Source organism: Carex rostrata, chromosome 10, assembly GCF_964058835.1.
Source record: "Carex rostrata chromosome 10, lpCarRost1.2, whole genome shotgun sequence".
Classification (NCBI taxonomy): Eukaryota; Viridiplantae; Streptophyta; class Magnoliopsida; order Poales; family Cyperaceae; genus Carex; species Carex rostrata.
Window position 1 is genome coordinate 13,012,984 of NC_135927.1, and position 19,380 is coordinate 13,032,363.

A 19,380-nucleotide genomic window follows, 5' to 3' on the forward strand; every position below is an offset into this window, starting at 1 on the left:
AGATTTTCTACAACCGTCCGTTCGCTTCGTGATTGGTGAGGTATTTGTTGAACGTCTGGGATTTGAATAGCAGAGGAGGAGCGGGGTTCTGTGATTTGATTCGTCAGCTAGTAATTGCGTGATCATGCGCTGCTAATTGTTTGATGTGCGGGTTCTGCAGCAAGAGGACAGTTGGAACTTGGAAGGTACACAACACGTGAGTGTCACGTGATTATTTTGTTGGATGAGAATCATTCAATTTAATTTTTTTTCTAATAAATACTATAATGTTTTTAACATAAAATAACGAACATATAATACTTTGATGTGTATTTTTAAAAAAATTAACCGAGTTATTTTTATAAATATTTAAGGAGTCCCATTCAAGATTATTTTTAGTTCTTTTTAACACAGTTACAATTCTCAAGAATACTCATTGTAGTTTTATATTATCATATACTTTTTGAAATTATAAATATATAAGTGTTAAATAAATAAAAATAATAATATTTATGTTAGAAATAACTAATTTTATGTTAAAAACACACTTATATCCGAATCATTTTTATTATATTATTATATATATGTTAAGAATAACTATCTTACTGTCAAAGACAATTAGTTCTAATACAATAAAGACGCTTGCATACTAGCACATTGTTTTTTACAATAAAGACGCAACATCTTTATTTTGCAATCATTCAGATTAAATTTTATTATACTTCACTTTTAAGTTAACCTTGATTTTTCCTATGGATTTTACAACTTCGAATCAGGCAGAGACAAGGCCTTATCTTTTATTAATGGAGTAACTAATTTTAATTATAGAATTTTCTTGTTTAACATAATAGCAAGAATTACATTTTCCAAATTTAAAAGTGCATCTTGTTACTTTTTTTTTAACTACATTAAGTTTTGACCGAACTCGGGGTTTTTTCAGTAGTAATGATATAGATTTAAAACCGAAATGAAAAATTTCTTGTAAATTTGGATGAATGGATGGCTTGGTCCTCTATTCTTACTAAAAAAAATAGATTAAATTTAAAGTGCTACTAAATGTGCCTCATTGCTTGACAAATTAGATAGTCAATATAAGAGTGTATGTAATTTATTTCTAATAATTAAATCTGATTTGACAAATTTGGTTAAGAACATTTTCTTGACAATAAAATTATCCCTTTAAATTTGGTTAAGTTCTTTTCTCACAGAAGTTATTTAATTTATAGTTTTAAATATTACTATTCAGACAAACCAGAAAATTCTTAAACCCAATAAAATGTTACTAGTATTTCAAAAGAAAAACTACTAAACTTTTCCAAATCCCTCCTTTTTGTATTTCAAAAGCCCTGATGTCATTTTTTTTCAAGCAGCTCTCTGTATATATATGCTTCCGTTTAGTTGTAAGTTAAATTAAATTATGTCTACATATTGCACAAGACTTGGAGAATTTTGTGACTTCTGAATTTAGAGTTATTTTCCATCTTCATAACTCAAATTTTTAATTTTTATAAAACTAATCCGAATTGTTTTATTTACATTGACAAAAATATTTAAGGGTTCGGTATATTATCGGAGTGGACAAGATTGACTAAGAGCATCTACATCTCTGAAACTATTAGAGTTTCTAATCTGATGTGGCAGTTTTTAATTCAGTTTTTGAGATGTGAGAGAGTTTCTTATTTAGAAACTATGCAGTAAAGTTTTTTTATTAAAAACTGTTTATAAACTCTATGCTGATCAAATGATTTGCTGAAATTATTTCTCTCATATGAGGTAATGCATAAATCCAAAATATGAGGTAATGCATAGAGAATGCATACCCGTTCATGTTTAGATCAGCACCCTCATATTCACCGGTGGAGATTTGGGAAATAAATTTGCGAGTTTAATATTAATAAAAAAAATTATTACTTATATTTTACCAGAATTTATCTTAGTATTAGGCATGTTGTTGGAGATATTTAGCAGCTCACCTCGGAACTTACCATTTAGCTCCTCTAAGATTGTCATACTAATCATGTTAATACTTATTCAATTAGAGATTTAGAATCAATCAAAAGAGATTAATCACATCTTGTTTAGTTAGGAATTAATGTCTAATTACGACAAACGGCTAGAGAGCAATTTGCAACTATATTTATATGCATGGGTCACTAACTAAGAACATATATGGCAGTGACGGACGAGTCAGAGAACACCACCAAATTAAATTAAAGAGATATATATATATAGTGCAAGTGCAAGTGCAAGTGTACAATGGGTGTCACACAAAGGTAAACATTTCATGCCAATTGCTGTCTGGCTGTCTGCAATGCTAAGCCATGTCTCACTGTCTAGTCACATAAAAACACACGTGTCTCGCATATACAGAAACCAGGTACAAAAATTCACCAACTTTGAAAAATCAAAACAAAGGTAATCAACCTCTCCTGGAAAAAGAGGTTAACGCTAATATTGAACTATAAATTATGTACTTGTATGTGTGTGTTTTTTTTTATATAATCAATATATTTTTTTTATTTTTTAACTACAAAAAAAATAAAAAAAAATCGCATTCTATGGTTATCCAATCAGAATAGGTCCGGTGACCGGACGAAACTGTTCAATTCACGTTAAAGTTTCTTCGAACTTGATATGTACAAATTTTGAAACGGCGCATACAAATTCTAATGCGAATTGAATGACTCTTACAACAAGAATAAGACACTTTTTATGAGGATAAAAAAGTGACTTTTCGCAACGGAGTACCGTTATTGTTCTATTTTTTCTATTCGCAACGGTACTTTTCGCGACAGAATACTATCATAAATGCGTTTTTTCTCTCGCAAAAAGTGTCTACTATGTTGTTGGACATCAGGTCGTATTTTATTTAATATCTATCCAGTGCTCCCTTCTTCCCACCAATTTTCTTCGGATCATGTCCGGTTACCTCTGGCGGATTGAAAAATGGTGAAGTTTAAAGTCTAATTGGCCATTTTTTTCCTCTCAAATCTGTTCCGGACAATTAATTTTTTATTTAAGAGAAATAAAATCTCACAATGTCAGCTACTTAAATCCTTCGTAAAATGATGAGAACAACATTCAACCCAATCAATTTTTTCATTTTTTATTTTACTATGCATGTTGCTGTCTCTCTCAAAACCCATCATATTACAATCAATATATGATAATGTCAAACTATCATAAAATAAATATAGCTCAAGGCATATCTTGTTAGATACTGTGATGTGTGTTAATGAGAAAAAGAATTATCACCACCGACATTCATTCATGCTCCCTGATTAAAGAATAGGGAAAATATTTTTTTTTCCCGTGTCTCGGAATGAAATCCTCTGTCGTGAACAGTAACCCTGCTATCCATACTTTTCCGAATTCAACCGTTCAACTTTTTTCGGAAACGAATCTCAAAACAATTTTTATAACTTTTCTATGCACGCATCTTGAAACAATTCAATGACTAGATTTAAAAAAACAGGAATAAAGAATACCGTTCATGCACAAGAATAACAGCAGATTTTGATCCCGTGTCTCATCCCCCATCTATCCCCATCTCACTAACTAATTTTTAACTAATTAACTATTTTTTTTATCGGAAAAAAGCCTCCGCCAACTATTCCTACCACAACTCTGATTCTAACAAGCTGACAAGACTCATTCTTGAGAAAGGAACCACATATTTAATTTCATCCTTCTTTCACGGTTTGAAAATATCACTTTTTATTGTATTTACTATTTGTGTAATTAGATGGAGCCTTATTAATTCCTTATGCTTCAACTTATTAATCTACAAAGTTCAAACATGTCGTTAGCAAGTTTAATTCCCAGCTTATTAGTTAACTAGGGGTGTCAATGGGTATGATACGGGTAAGGTAAAAGAATTTTAATATTCATACCCACTAAGAATGATTTTATTTATATCCTAACCTTATCCATTAAGAATTGATCTTACCATACTCTATCTTTATCTGTTAAAATTTTATAACGAAACACTAGTGGGTGAATAACGAATAATACTAGTATAATAATTAGTTTTATTATATTTTACAAATAGAACATCAAAACTCATTTATTTCGCACATATGCAATGACATTACTAATAAAAATAAATGTGCAATTAATTTCAACTAAATTGTATTTTTTATAAAATAAGAGAATTAAAAAATAATAATATATCTTCTGGTAAATTCAATTATTTAATTAAAGAACAAGACATGTAAATAAAAGTAATATGTTTAATATTTTTCTTACAACAAAAACAATACACTAAATAACAAAAGTATTTGTGATTTTACGTAGAAGACATTTGTGATTTTATATTCACATAAAATCATCTCAGATCGTCAGAAATATGAGTGAGATTAAATGGAGAGAAAAAAACACATCCAAAAATGTGTAAAAGATGGGTGTGTGGTGAGAGAGAAAAAAAGAAGTTGATGTGTCTATTTTTCTAGAAATACTTGGCATCTTAGATATGAATACTTGCATTACGATGTATGAATATTTTTTTTAAGGTTAGTCGCTTTAAATGTCTATTAACAATTTGATTGAAAAAATGTATTTACAACGAGTCAAGCGACTCTAATTCCTAAATCTACTCATTTATTCTCACGAAAACCTCGAAATTACTTAAAATTACTCTAATCGCCCTTAATCACCTCTAAATTCTTAGATATACTCTTCTAATCCTATTTATATATACCTGTAATCACCCTAATACCTTAATCTTCATCTCGCTCCACAACCAGATCCGCTCTTCCGACCGCCGTCGCACTCCAATGATCGGATCTACTCACCGTCGCGCTTTGATGAAGATGAGGACTTTATGCTCCGAACTTTGATGATACCGCACTCTCGACTCCAATCGGCTCCGTTCGGTTTCCTCCTCTCTCTCTCTCATTCTCCTCTCCGCTAAAAGAGAGAGAAGGGCATGATGCATCGGAGATGAGATTTACAAGTAGTGAAAAGGACAAACAGATATGAAGTGTGAGTTGGAAACGATGTATGAATACTTGCTCGACGATATATGAATACCTGCACGATACGATATGAATACTTACGCAGTGAACAACCCGAAAGTATGTCATCATGGATCTAATTTAAAAGAGAAAATTGCGTTAAAAAGTATGTGGTTTTAGATTCACAAAAATTTCACAAATCGTCAAAAATATTGGCGATATTGAACAGAGAAAAAAAAAACTCTAAAAACAAGCAAAAAAATGGGTGTGTGATGATCCAATTTTTTTTCCGAAATCGAGCTGTATTTTTCTTGGATTTCTTCTCCAATCGCTAATTCATCACTTGTTTTTTTCGTATGTAGTTTCAATTTTAAGCTGAAATTTTTAAATATAGCATAATCTAAAAAATAATAAACCAAAACACTATTTTTCGGCCAAAATTATAAAAATGACATGGCCGCATCTAGAAAAAGCGGGCACCTTTTTGTTGGCAGCATCTAAGGAAAGCGGCCAATATTTTGGGCCGCTTCTATGGGATGTGGGCACGGCCGCTTCTAGGGGATGCGGCCACCCTAGCCGCTTCTATGCGGCCAATATTTTGGGCCACTTCTATGGGATGCGGGCACGGCCGCTTCTAGGGGATGCGGCCACCCTAGCCGCTTCTAGCGGATGCAGTCCAAACCGACATTTTTATAAAATCCCATTTTCTGGAAAGAGAGTTCATTTCACAGGTCGTTTTCACCAAGCCTTTTCTTCTTCTCAGCTGAACTGTAAGTTTTTTCTTTTCTCTCTTTTTTCAAATTTTTTTTTCAGTATTTGTAATTAATTTAGTTAATTTGTAATTTTAGGTTTTCTTATATACTCAGACCAAAATGGCTGTGATGGTATCAGTTTACACTGGTGGAGGTTCTAACAGGCCCTAATGGGGTTTATTATAGTATCGGGCTTGTTTTTGTGATACCGGTAATGCCGGGTACTGATTTGTTGGTTCCGAAATTAATTATTTCTCAAAACTTGGGATTGAATCAGGATCTATATGACCTTGATATTCAGGCCAAAAATAGCATGCCCACTGGTTCAGGGCAAACCTAGTTCCAATTATTTCCTGTTCATAATGATGGAGTTTGGCAGGTACTGTACAACCAGACCATTAGTTTTTCTGGGAGTGGATACAAGGTAATTGAACTCTATGTGGAGATTAACCGAGTCCAGCGTCCCAACCCCCTTGCGAGATTAATCCGGAGTGCTACTCGGGGTAATACGTCAAGCTCCTCAAGTCCAGTGTCCCATTTTCCAGATTGGCATGGTTGAGAGTAGTAATACCCCAGTTCAGGAGGGCCGACGGTCTACTAGTCGGCCCTCCCGTCGGTCCCAAACCCCTTTGCAGATTGACATGCCTGAGAGTAGTCAAGCCCCAGTTCAGGAGGGCCGACGGTCCCAACCCCAACCTGACCAAATTGCTAGTACTAGTCGGACCGCTCATTGGGGTCAGCCTTGTGATCCGGATGAAACCGAGGAGATGGTGGATCCGGAAATACAAGAGGCAAAGGAAAATTGGGAGAATGTTGATCCTGCTTGCATGAGCGATCGAAGTGACCAGGAAGATACTGGGCCTGTGCTCGTGCAGCCTAAAAAATTCAAGGTTGATAAAGGGTTTCAAATAATGGGTCGCGGGGTTCAGCACCCGATTGCAGCTTTCAATGACCTATCAGGATTTCAGGAAGCAAATGTGGGGTTGTTTGGTAGACATGCAGAATTTGAGAATGAATTGTCAGAGGAGCAATGCTATAATTCGAAGGAGGAAATGAAAACTACAATTTACAAGTTTCACATTCTTTGTAATAAAGAGATTGAAAATATGCACAGCGACAAACAACGCCTTAGGTTCAAGTGTAGGGACCCCAGATGTGGTTGGTACATATTAGCAAGGGCCACTGGTTTTGGTACACAATGGAAAGTATCCAGGTGCCCAACAAAACATGTTTGTCATGCGGATGCCACAAGAATAGATCATGCACAGCTGACGGCTGGTATGGTTGCCGATTGCATCACCGCGCACATGAGAAATGACGTGGATTTGAGTATCAATGTTGTCAGAATCACGGTTGCACAAACGTACAACGGTCAGGTACCTGCGTACAACAAATTATGGCGTGGAAGGGAGTTGGCAATTGCCCGTCAATTTGGTAGTTGGGAGGGGTCATACGCGCTTATAGTCCCCTTGTTGGAAGCAATTAAGCGAAAAAACCTAGGTATTATATTATTTATTTTCTTTCAACAACATTAAAAACAAAAAATGTGGAACTTGTTAATTTGTTTTAGTGACAGGTACATTGTTTGATGTGACCTCATATCCAACTGGTGAGCCTGGACCTTACAGGTACTTTTATAGGGCGGCTTGGGCATTTGGACTATGCATAGAGGCTTTTCAACACCTGAGTCCTGTCATCGCTGTTGATGCATGTTTCTTATCAGGCCGGTACAAAGGTGATAAAATTCGAAATTGATATGTCATTTTATTTATTCAAATGTAGTCGAAATTGATATGTCATTTTTTTAGTTACTTTTTTTATGGTTTAATATAGGTAAAAATGTTGATTGCAACCGAGTACGATGCAGAAAATTAGCTCCTTCCGTTGGCTTTTTCTTTGGTAGAAACGGGGAATTTTGAAGACTGTGCATGGTTCATGCAATGGTTGAGGCGCAATGTAGTTCGCTCCAGGTTTGTGTGTGTCATCACTGACAGGGGCAAGGGAATAAAAAAGGTGTTTAGATAGGATGATCTGGGATGGAATGAGGAAGACGAGGATGAGTGCGTTCACCGTCTTTGTGCTACTCATATAGTAGAAAACATGAAGAAGAACCATTGCAATGACCAAGCAATCAAGTACTTGAGGATATGTGTGGCGAAGAGAAAGATGAGGAGATATGAGCAAGGAATGCAAGCAATGGGGGATGTATGTGACCGTGCTTTGAATTGGTTGGACGGTGTGGGTAAGCATTTGGATCAAGATGAGAATGAGTGTCCAAAACCATGGAAGATATTTCAAGCGCTGGATGGGGGTTACCGTTGGGAAATTATGACTACAAACGGGTCCGAGTCGCTCAATAATGTCTTCAGGTCATCTCGTAGGTTGCCGGTAGCAGCAATAATTGAGGACACATTTTACAAATGTCAGCAATGGTTTGCTCAAAGGAGGGCAAAAGCGCAATTTGAAGCAAGCCATGGTCAACAGTTCTCATGTCATGTGCACAAGGTATTTTATTTTGATGAAATTATTTTATTTTCTTAATTGTAAATTATTCTATTTTCATTCAATTATTTAAATACATTCATATCATCAATTTTTTCGTAGTTGATTAACAAACGGTGCGGGAGATCACAATCTTGTTGTTCGTACAATAATCATTTTCGTCTATTTGACTAATTTGCAAAAACATACAATTATTGAATTTTACGATTTCTTCTATTTTAAGATTATGTAGGTTCAAGAAGAGTTGGAATTGCAATGTAATATCCTTGGACAGAAGAAATCATGAAGACCTTTATCAAGAATATAAATTGTAAAATCAAAAGCTTGGTAAAGTAAGTTTGAGGCTGTTTTTACAGAGGGAAAACATTATAACGTTTTAAACCTGTCAAAAACGCTGAAGAAAGATGTTGATCAAACTCAGAAATAACATAAAACGTTATAACGTTTTCATAAAATGTTATAACGTTTTCATAAAACGTTGTAACGTTTCAGGAATGGTAAATATGCTAAAATACAGGCTTACTGAACGACCTAAAACGTTATAACGTTTTGTGAAAACGTTATAACGTTTTATGTTTGTCTGAATCAATGTTAAAGTCAAATATAAAATGTTGTAACGTTTTCATAAAACGTTATAACGTTTTAATTAAATCTGAGTTTCAAACAATTCCTGTTTTTGATCAAGATTTTACAGAACAAAACGTTATGTAACGTTTATAAAACGTTGTAACGTTTTTGAATGCTTTTGCTGAGCTGTCAGAAAATTAAAACCCTAAATCGCAATTTGAAGTAAAACGTTGTAGCATTTTACAAAACGTTGTAACGTTTTAGTTCAAACAGCTCATTTTTGAGCTGACACTATAAATAGAATAGTGAGGCTCCTTTCTCACTGATCTCAGCCGACCCTAATTAATTCAAAAGCGATTTTCTGAGAGCTTAGCCTACTTCATTGTTGTGAGAGCTTAAAACTTCAAAATCCCTCAAGCAACCTCAAACCTACTTCACTAATCTTGATATAGATTAGGTTAGAGTGATCTATTGAGTGTTTCTCTTGTGTTTCTAGACAATCGAGACCTTGTTCTCATCTCTTTGAGTTGGCCGTTTGACTTCCCGCTTGGTGTGTAAGGGCTCAACGGTTCACAAGTTGTAATCCTTTCGTATTGGGTAATAGAAAGTCGCACCACACAAGGTTGCGAAGCCCCAGAGACGTAGGCCTTTGTTTTGCCGAACTCCGTTATCATCCCGCGTGTCAAATTTCTCTAAACTCATCTATTTACTTTCAATTGCAATTTAATTTCAGTTTTTGAGCAATTAGAGGTGCCCCTAAGTGTAACAAAGTGGTATCAGAGCAAGTTACTCGAATTAAGACACACTTAATTGGATATTAGATTAACTTGACAAATGGCACCCTATAGATCCGTGAAAGAACCCCTAATCTTTGGTATTACTACCAAAAATTTCATGCATTGGAAGAAAACCATGATTAATTACTTGAATATCCTTGAGGTGTGGTATGTGGTTGAAAAGGGGTATACACCGACATACACAAATGTTGCTACCGAGGGTTCAACCGATGCCAAAATTGAGACCGTCGATTCCAAACAAACCAAGAAAGACAATGACCTAGCAACCAATGTCATATTCAATTTGGTTAGTGAATCGCTAGCCTCACTCTTTGGGAGTGCATCAAGTGCAAAAGAAATGTGGGATGCTCTTGTAAACCGGTATGAAGGAAATACCCAAATCAAACGAACCAAAATAACCGGTTTAGAAGCAAAATTTGAAACCTTTAAGGTTGAAGATGGTGAAAGCATTGAGGATATGTATAATAGACTTATGCATATCCAAAATGAGTTTACCGAATTGGGAGAACCACTTTCTAACAATAAAATTGTAGGAAAGCTATTGAGGGTGATGCTCATGAGGGATAGATGGTCCGGGTTGGTGAGTGCTCTAGAGGCAATCCAAGGCACGCACGACACATTCACACCGGATGACCTCTATGCTCATTTTAGGAGTTTTGAAGAAAAACTTCGACAATCCGGTGATTCAAAGCTCAAAATCCAAAACCGTAGCTTTTCCGGCACAAAACCGTAACTTTCCAAGCTCCTCAAACACCCGTCTTTCAAATGATCAATTTATCAACAAAATTGATCATGAAACATCCAAGGATGCCCTTCTCTTATCCAAGATGTTTCAAGGAATGCTTGACTTTGAAAGAAAATACAACAAGGAACGAGAAGAGAAGAACAAAAGGGTAATGTGTTTCGCTTGCCATAGAGAGGGGCATTTCATTCAAACATGCTTCAAGCTATTTCCACAATTGAAGAACACGGATGGCGAAACACAACAAGATCGAAAACCAAGACAAAAGTATGATGGCAAGTGTAGATGAAGATCCCTCAAAAATTGACATAGACTCAATTATAGCTAGCAAGAACATCACCGATGAAACAACCATCAACTTTCTCATGGAGCTTGTTAAATCAAGGAATGCCAAGGAGGGAGATGATGGAGTCAACACCTCAACAAACTTCGCTAGTGAGGTACATTCAACCCTTAGTCTTGATGGTTATGAGACCGAACTTGAATTTATAAATGAAGGTAGTGAAGAATATAGTGGTGAAATTGATATTGAAAATTGTATAATCACAAACGAGACCAATAATAACTTGAGTACAAATCGGTTAGACACCAATGATGCAAGCACTTTCAAATGAAATTCTAATGCACGATGATAATGAATCTAGGTTGAAATCACTCCTTGATGAGTCCAATAGAACCTTGGTTGAGAAGGAAGATATTATTCAAAAATTAATTGCTAAAAATGACATGTTAGAACTTGAAAATAAAAAGTTAAAAGCATCACACTTTGGTGAAATAAGCATTTTAAAAGTTAAAGTTCAAACCTTAGAAACTGAAATTCGGGCATTGAGATCTCCTAGTGAATTATCAAAAGTCACTAGTCTAGATCCCTATTATGTGAGCAAGTTGATACATGATCAATCCTATTATAAAAATGATAGAGTTGGTCTTGGATTTGAGAAGGGTAAATCCTCACTTAAATCTAATCACATGCAAGGCCCTAAATGAAAAGGGGAACATTCTCAAATTTCAAGTATTCCAAATGCCAAACTAAAGTTTAATTGTGAACAATATTCAACTTATCAAATTTTTACTAAAAATGGTTTAACTCATTTGAACAAGGAGTCATCAAAATTGAAGTCTTCTCATGCCTCAAATGCTAAACAAGATCAAAAGTCACCAAATTATGCATTTAGGTACAAGTACAATAAAAGAATTTCCAAGAACAAAAATGCTTCTAAAAATAGTGATAGGAACACTCTTAATCCAAAAGGGTCAAACAAAACATATTTCAAAGGACCCGATGGATGGTTTTATGAATTCAAAAATAAAATTGCTTTACAAAACCAAACTCAAAGAAATGGTTTAGCTAGAGATGTTCCCCATCATCACAATAGATTTGATTCTAACAAAACCAAGAGTGTTGCATTTAAAGTTGCAAATAGGTCACATGGTAGTAATAAGAGTAGTTTGCATGAAATGAAGTACCAATCCATTATCAAACAAGGTTCTACTACACAAAAGCAATCAACTACAATGTGCAACTATTGTTGCAAACTTGGTCACACTTCCTTAGTATGTAGATTTCAGAATTTCAAGTACAAAAATCTTTGTAAAGGCTGATTATTATTTTTTTTCCTTTCTTTTTTTGAGGAAGAGTTTGAATTTAATCAAAGTACAAAAAAAATATTTAAACCTTTCAATATGTCAATACTTTTGAATGATCAATCTTGTTTACTATATTTTATTTTGTTAGATAGAAACAGATGTGTTTCTGACTTATCAAAATTTGCTGCAATGAAATTGTATAATCTTTTCAATCTAGCTACGATATAAGCCACATCACTATTTTTTTAATTATATCCAATTATAACTGCTTGAAATAATTTATAACGATGTATAAATACTTTGAATATTGAAATAATTATATATGATTACTATTCATGAAGATTGAATACTTGGAATAATACTTTGAATATTTAACAAAGTATAAATACTTACAATATTTTCCGAAGTATTAATTAATTGAAGCATGACAAGATATAAGTAATTGAAATATTTGATATTAATATTTTAAAATGTCATTCGACTCCATAAGGGATTTTTTTTATAAAATCTATTAAATACAGATACTTTATACATGAACTATTCAAACTTCTATTATAAGGTATGAATATTATATCAATACTTTCAAAAGCATCTAATGTCATGAGGAATTTTATTTTGATAGAATCTGTTAGATACAAACACTTGATACATAATCTATTCACAATTGCATGACGAAGTACGAATACATGCAATACTTCATATCAAAATCATCGAGTGCCGTATGGAACAAAAATTTGATATAATTTGTTAGATACAAACACTTGATACATTAACTATTCACACTTGCATGACAAGGTATGAATACTTGCAATACTTGATATGAATACTTTCAAACATCATCCAGTGTCATATAAAAATGATATAATTGGTTAGATACAAACACTTGATACTTGAACTATTCACACTTATATGACGAGGTATGATTGTAAGAATATTTGCAATACTCGATATTAATACTTTCAGACATCATGCAGTGCCATATAAAAAAAATCATAGAATCTGTTAGGTACAAATACTTGACTTATGAACTATTTACACTTGCATGATGAGGTATAAATACTTGCTCGACGAAATATTAATATTTATACAACGAGGTATAAATATTAATATTTATACAACGAGGTATAAATATTTGCACATAGTCTCCAACGTAAATAAGACACTTAATTACAATATAAAAATTTATACTTTTGTTATAAGTATGAATATTTTTTTCAGTAATTATCAACATGTTCAAGAACCAAACAAATTAACTGATTTATGTTAATTTACAACATAAAAATTCATATTTCAATGCGTAAGTATGAATATTTACGATTTTAGATATTAATATTTCTGTTAAAAGCGTGGGTGATTGTGTGGTGGTTATGCATCTTTTTTTGTGCTTGTGGTCTCTGTAGCTATCGTTTTTCCGCGTGCGGTCACTATTTCTGTCACTTTCGAGCGACATTTATGGTCCCCCCCCATATAGGTAGTGATCCACCATGTAATTAATGCTTGTAGCACGTTTGGCAGTTTCTCAGAAATACTTTACAACATAAAGATTCACACTTCAATGTGCAAGTATGAATACTTGGTATTAATATTTTCAGACGTCATCGAGTGTCGTATGAAAAAAAAATTAATAAAATATGTTAGGTACAAACACTTCAAACATTAACTATTTATACTTACATTACGAGGTATGAGTGCTTGCACAATGAGGAATGAATACTTACTCGACGAGACATGAATACTTACACGACAAGATATACATGACGAGGTATGAATACTTGTATAACGAGTATGAATACTTGCGCGACGAACAACCTGAAAGTATGTCATCATAGATCTCATTTTAAAGAGAAAATTGAATAGAATAAGTTCATGGTTTTAGATTTACAAATTTTCTCACATATCGTCAGAAATATTGACGAGATTGAATGGAGAGAAAAAAAATCCAACTCTAAAAACGTGTAAAAGATGTGTGCGTGATGTGTCCATTTTTTTCGAACTACTTGGTATCTTAGATATGAATACTTTATATATTATATATTGAGTAGAACTAGGGTGTTCTTAAGCTCACCAAAGTGTTTGGTGAGCTTGACTCCAAAATCCGTCAAATCGGTTTCAAATGACGAATCCGAACCGTTGGAACCCGCCTATTTTACGTGTGATGCGTCTACATGTGAAATTTTTAAACTTTCGAATTAGTTTAGTATAAAGTCAAGCGGTCAAAACATGTTCAAAAAATGAATGCACTAAAATTAATTTATTAACCTTCTAATTTTGACCAATTGACTTTATACTAAACTAATTCGAAAGTTAAAAAATTTCACATGTAGACGCATCACACGTAAAATAGACGGGTTCCAACGGTTCGGATTCGTCATTTGAAACCGATTTGATGGATTTTGGAGTCAAGCTCACCAAACACTTTGGTGAGCTTAAGAACACCCTAGTTCTACTCTTATATATTAACACTTGCGCACATATGTATCCATATTTGCACGCATTAGTTATAAAATCTATCAAATATTAGGTGATCCCCAAGTAATTAATGAAGTTCAGTTAGTTAATGGTCCTCACAAGTAGTTATTGACTGGGGTTAAATGGGGAAAATTAACTGAGAGATAGTTAGTCGATCCCTAAAGAATATTAATGAGAAATGATGTGCATATCAGAAAAAGAAAAAATTATGTCCCCACATTGTTTTACTGCTTGGGAGGTGTAAATTTGTTCGGTTGTGCCTTGCTTGATAAATATATGTGTGTGTATATATAAAAATTAATTCGAATGTTTAAAATTTTCACATGTAGACGCATCACTCATAAGATATACGGATTTCAATGGTTTGGATTCGTCATTTAAAGCCGATTTGATAGATTTTAGACTTGAGTTTCACTAAGGAACTTGATGAACTTAAGAACACCCTAGAGATGGGCTACGGTGAGTTGCGAAGTAAAGCGACTATTTTACTTCACGCTCATATTTTGCGATTTTTAAGTTCAAAACGTTGATCCGAACCGTTCATCTTGTTCTCCATATTGAAATGTGCTTGGAGACCAAATTTTATATTTTTTGGAATTTTTTTACTATTTATTAAGCAATTTTGAAAGTCGCTGATCTGATGGTCCAGAAAATTTTACTGTTCACAGCAAAACAGCAATTTTAAAAAATGCTTAATAAATAGTAAAAAAATTCCAAAAAATGTAAAATTTGATCTCCAAGCACATTTCAATATGGATTAAACATCTAACGGTTCGGATCGGTCGTTTGGACTTTCAAAATAAAAATACGGCGTGAAGTAGAAACGCGTTTTACTCCGCAACTCACCGTAGCCCACCACTATATATATATATATATATATAGTGTGGCTAAATTGCTGCCGGCAACATTTCAGCCAAGTGCTGCCGAGGCTATATTTGATTATGTGATATTCAAACAACAAATCCAAACCGTTAGATATTCAATCTATATTAAAATCTACTTGGAGATCAAATTTTACATTTTTTGGAATTTGTTTTACTATTTATTAAGCTGGTTTGAAAACTGCTATTTTCAATGCTGTAGAAATTTACTAAAAATAGCGGTTTTCAAACCAGCTTAATAAATAGTAAAAAAAATTTCAAAAAATATAAAATTCGGTCTCCAAGTAGATTTTAATATAGATTGAACATCTAACCGTTTGGATTTGTTGTTTGAACATCACATAATAAAATATAGCCCCGGCAGCACTTGACTGAAATGCTGGCGGCAACAATTTAGCCATACTCTCTCTCTCTCTATATATATATATATGCTTCTCTAATCTAAGTCAATTATTGTGTGTATGATATCAAGTATCAAATTAGTGATGTAATTAATAATTGGCTTAATTTAATAAGGAAGGTTGGCCCTCTTTATCTTTTTTGACTTGGTATGGTTGGATTATGTTGTTTTAAGAGTAAGGCTTAGATGTTATGAATATCATATGACATTTTGTGCTATAGTTTCAAAAATCTATCATATAAATTTCAAATTTCGATCTAAATAGCTCAATAATTTGTTATATAATGAACTTGTACAATACTAATTTTTGCTAATTTTTATGATTTATGAAATATGACAAAAAATGGCTTAAAACATTGGCAATTTTATTTTATTTTAGGAAGCGTCTAATTGTCCACAGACTTTTGTCCACAGCTTTGACTTGTGCGAATACTATAAAACTACTTCTACATGTTGTATAATTATACAATATATCACATAAAATATATCAGTTAATCACAAAACATCCAACAACTATTTGAAATGGTCCCATGATAGTTAAAAACATATTGCAACTTGCACTACAGGACAAAAAATTGTACTTTAAAATTGTATTTTCAGATATTGCAGTTATAGGAAGTTATTGGCAGTTAATGTTAGTTATTAGCAGTTATTTTGATAAAAAAATGTGATAAAAAGGCAAAATTAAATTTTCTGATTAATTTTAATTTTAATTTTTTTCTTGATTTAATGAACACACAAATAAATCATCAAAATATTGAATACTGTAAGATTGACCACTTTACCTATAAAAATAAAATATACAAACTATAAAATTACAGACATGCAAAATTCACAGATGAAAATGATAAAATATAATGTTAAAAAATATCAATTTTCAATACTATAAAAATATCAAGTTAAACTATAAAAATAACACGTAAAAACTATAAATTTTTAACCATGTAAAATTAGCAAATGAAAATGATTAAATAAAATTTAAAAAGTATCAATTTTCAATACTGTAAAATTGTCTACTTAAAATGTGAAAACAAAACGTAAAAACTATAAAATTTCAATAATGTAAAATAAGCAGATGAAAACAATAAAACAAAATGTAAAAAATACAAAATTTCAATATTATAAAATTATCAACTTAAACTATAAAAAAAAACATACAACCTACAAAAACCAATACTGTAAAATTGCTATATCTAAACTATAAATCAATTGCATGTATACAACATCCAGAACATTCAAAATAAAAAGTCAAAAAATAAAAATAACAATAGCTCAATACTGTAAAATGACACTTCTTAACTACAAATATAACAATTTCAAACTATAACACACAATTGCTCAACAAAATACATCAGTTCAACAGCATCTGTTCAACACATCCATAATAATTACCACACAATTCCAAACATAAGTATATCATTGAACTTTGAACATCCAAAATAGCATCAAACAAACTATGAAAAAATAAAACTTCTACATTAACAACCTACTGTGAACATTGTTGGCATGAGTAAGAAGCCTCATCACAAGAACCACACATTCTTTCGAGATATCATCCTGCATACAAATAAAATAAACAATCTAACAAATTAGATTTATTACATGTAGATACTATAAAACTGTGAATTATATCCTATAAAACACTCTATGTATCATCTAAAACAGTTAATTATATCATGTAAAATTGTGAACTATATACTGTAAACCTGTAAACATCGATAATAATAGATACTATAAAATAGTGCATATATTATGTAAAAATGTGAATTATATCCTGTAAAAATACTCTACATATTTCACCAGATCTGAAGTGGTATATGTTAATTGACTATTTCAGAGACGACAAAATCCCGTCATGTTCTTCTTTCAAATGTGAAATCGAATACTGTAAAACAAAATATAGAATCATGTAATTTCGTACATCAGACAAACAGTGTTGTTAAAAAAAAACAGTTGTAATTAACAAAAACTAGTGTCACGCTGTCACTATGCCCTCTGTCGTTTCTTAATTTTAAATGAGAAAATTATAAATGAATAAACACTTGCAGGAGTATAAAAAATAACAAAACTACCCTGTTAATTAACTAATTAATTAATTACTCGTGAATAATCAGCCAACATAAAAAAAGATCTGAGAAATATTGCATCTAAGATTTTTTTTTTTTTTTTTTTTTCCTCTTCCATGATTTTTCTAAAAAAAACAACAACATAAAGTCTATGAATATTTGGTATGCGCCGCTTATTCCCACCACCTATATTTGAAATTCCTTTTTTTTTTTTTTCAACATTCAAGCATATTTGTTTAAGTATAGGAGATATAAATATTGTGAAATTGGAGAATGTCACATGCATACCTTCCCCACCGTTGCAAAATTTATCATGTTCAATGTTCATGTCGTTGGCATGCTAACTGATGCACATGGCATATGACAGATTCTCATTAATTATAAGATTCATCATATTTTATCCTTTTCTTTTAATATGTGAAAAGTAACATATTTTATTTATTACCAGCAATGGAACAAAACCTGCCTATTAATTAATTCAATCCAATCATGTGAACCTACGGATGAATACGGCGAACACAAGTAGTCTGCTCTGCTCTGCTCTTTAATATAAATAACTAATCAACTTGATGAATAAAATAAGAAAACAAAAAAAGACACCAAGAATTTATATCAAGTCTAAGTCTACTCAAAGGCCAGATTAATTAATTAATTAATTAATTTGTTGCGTCGGTTCTTGTACAGCTATGTACTGCACAACTTTTTGCCTTGCTCCGGTCTCTGCTCCAACTCCAGAAACAGTTCATAATGAAAATTTACTCCAGAAACAGTTCTAATCTGACGTTTAAAATTGAAGATATTTTAAATTAGTTTTTATTATTTCTATTCATTTTAATTTCAAAATAATTTAAAGGTTAAAATAAATAAAAGTAGCTAGCTCATATCTGTAGGTCAGACTTGGAAGATTGTGATTTCTGTGACTGTCCCTTTTTTATTATTATTATTTTGAGTGATTAATTTCTGTCCGTGATTTCACATTGAAATCTGGAAAGGGAATCGAGTCAATCGACTATCAAAAGAAGCTCAAAATGGGAACAAATCACTGTTTTGGAAGTACATTTGCCGCTTGGAAAATAATTGACAGGATAAATTTGATTTATCTCAGACAGATTCCCTTCATTCAAATTCTTCGTGATACATTAGAAATAAAATCCTCATCAATAGTAAAATAATCAGAAAGACATATACGGTGAATCATAATTTAGGGATTATTTACAGATTGCCTACGAGCTCTGCAGTCTGCACAGTATCCTCTTTTGATGGATCCATGTCAGCATTTGGAAAAGAGGTGACTGCTACTCGCGTCTTTAGTAAAAACGGCCCAGAATGTTCTCGTTACGCAACTGCACAAGCCTCATTTCCACTTTAAAATAATAAGGCCCAGAATGAGAAACATGGCCAGCCCTGTGTCTTCTCTCTTCTGTAACCAATGTCATTATGGGTTGGGCCTTGGGATTCATTGGGCTTAATCGGACTTTTCAGCCCAATTAGGGTTGTTTACAGATTTGAATATCAATCTCCCACTGATGAGCAGAAGAGTCATGACTCATGAGTGCGATATAAATTTGTCATTATAATCGCACTCTGATTTCCGAAATCAATAACGGACAAAAAGTTAAAAAAAATAAAGGGAGGCAATCGTGGACATAGATCTCATCATCTCTCGCGCACCACGTTTCATAA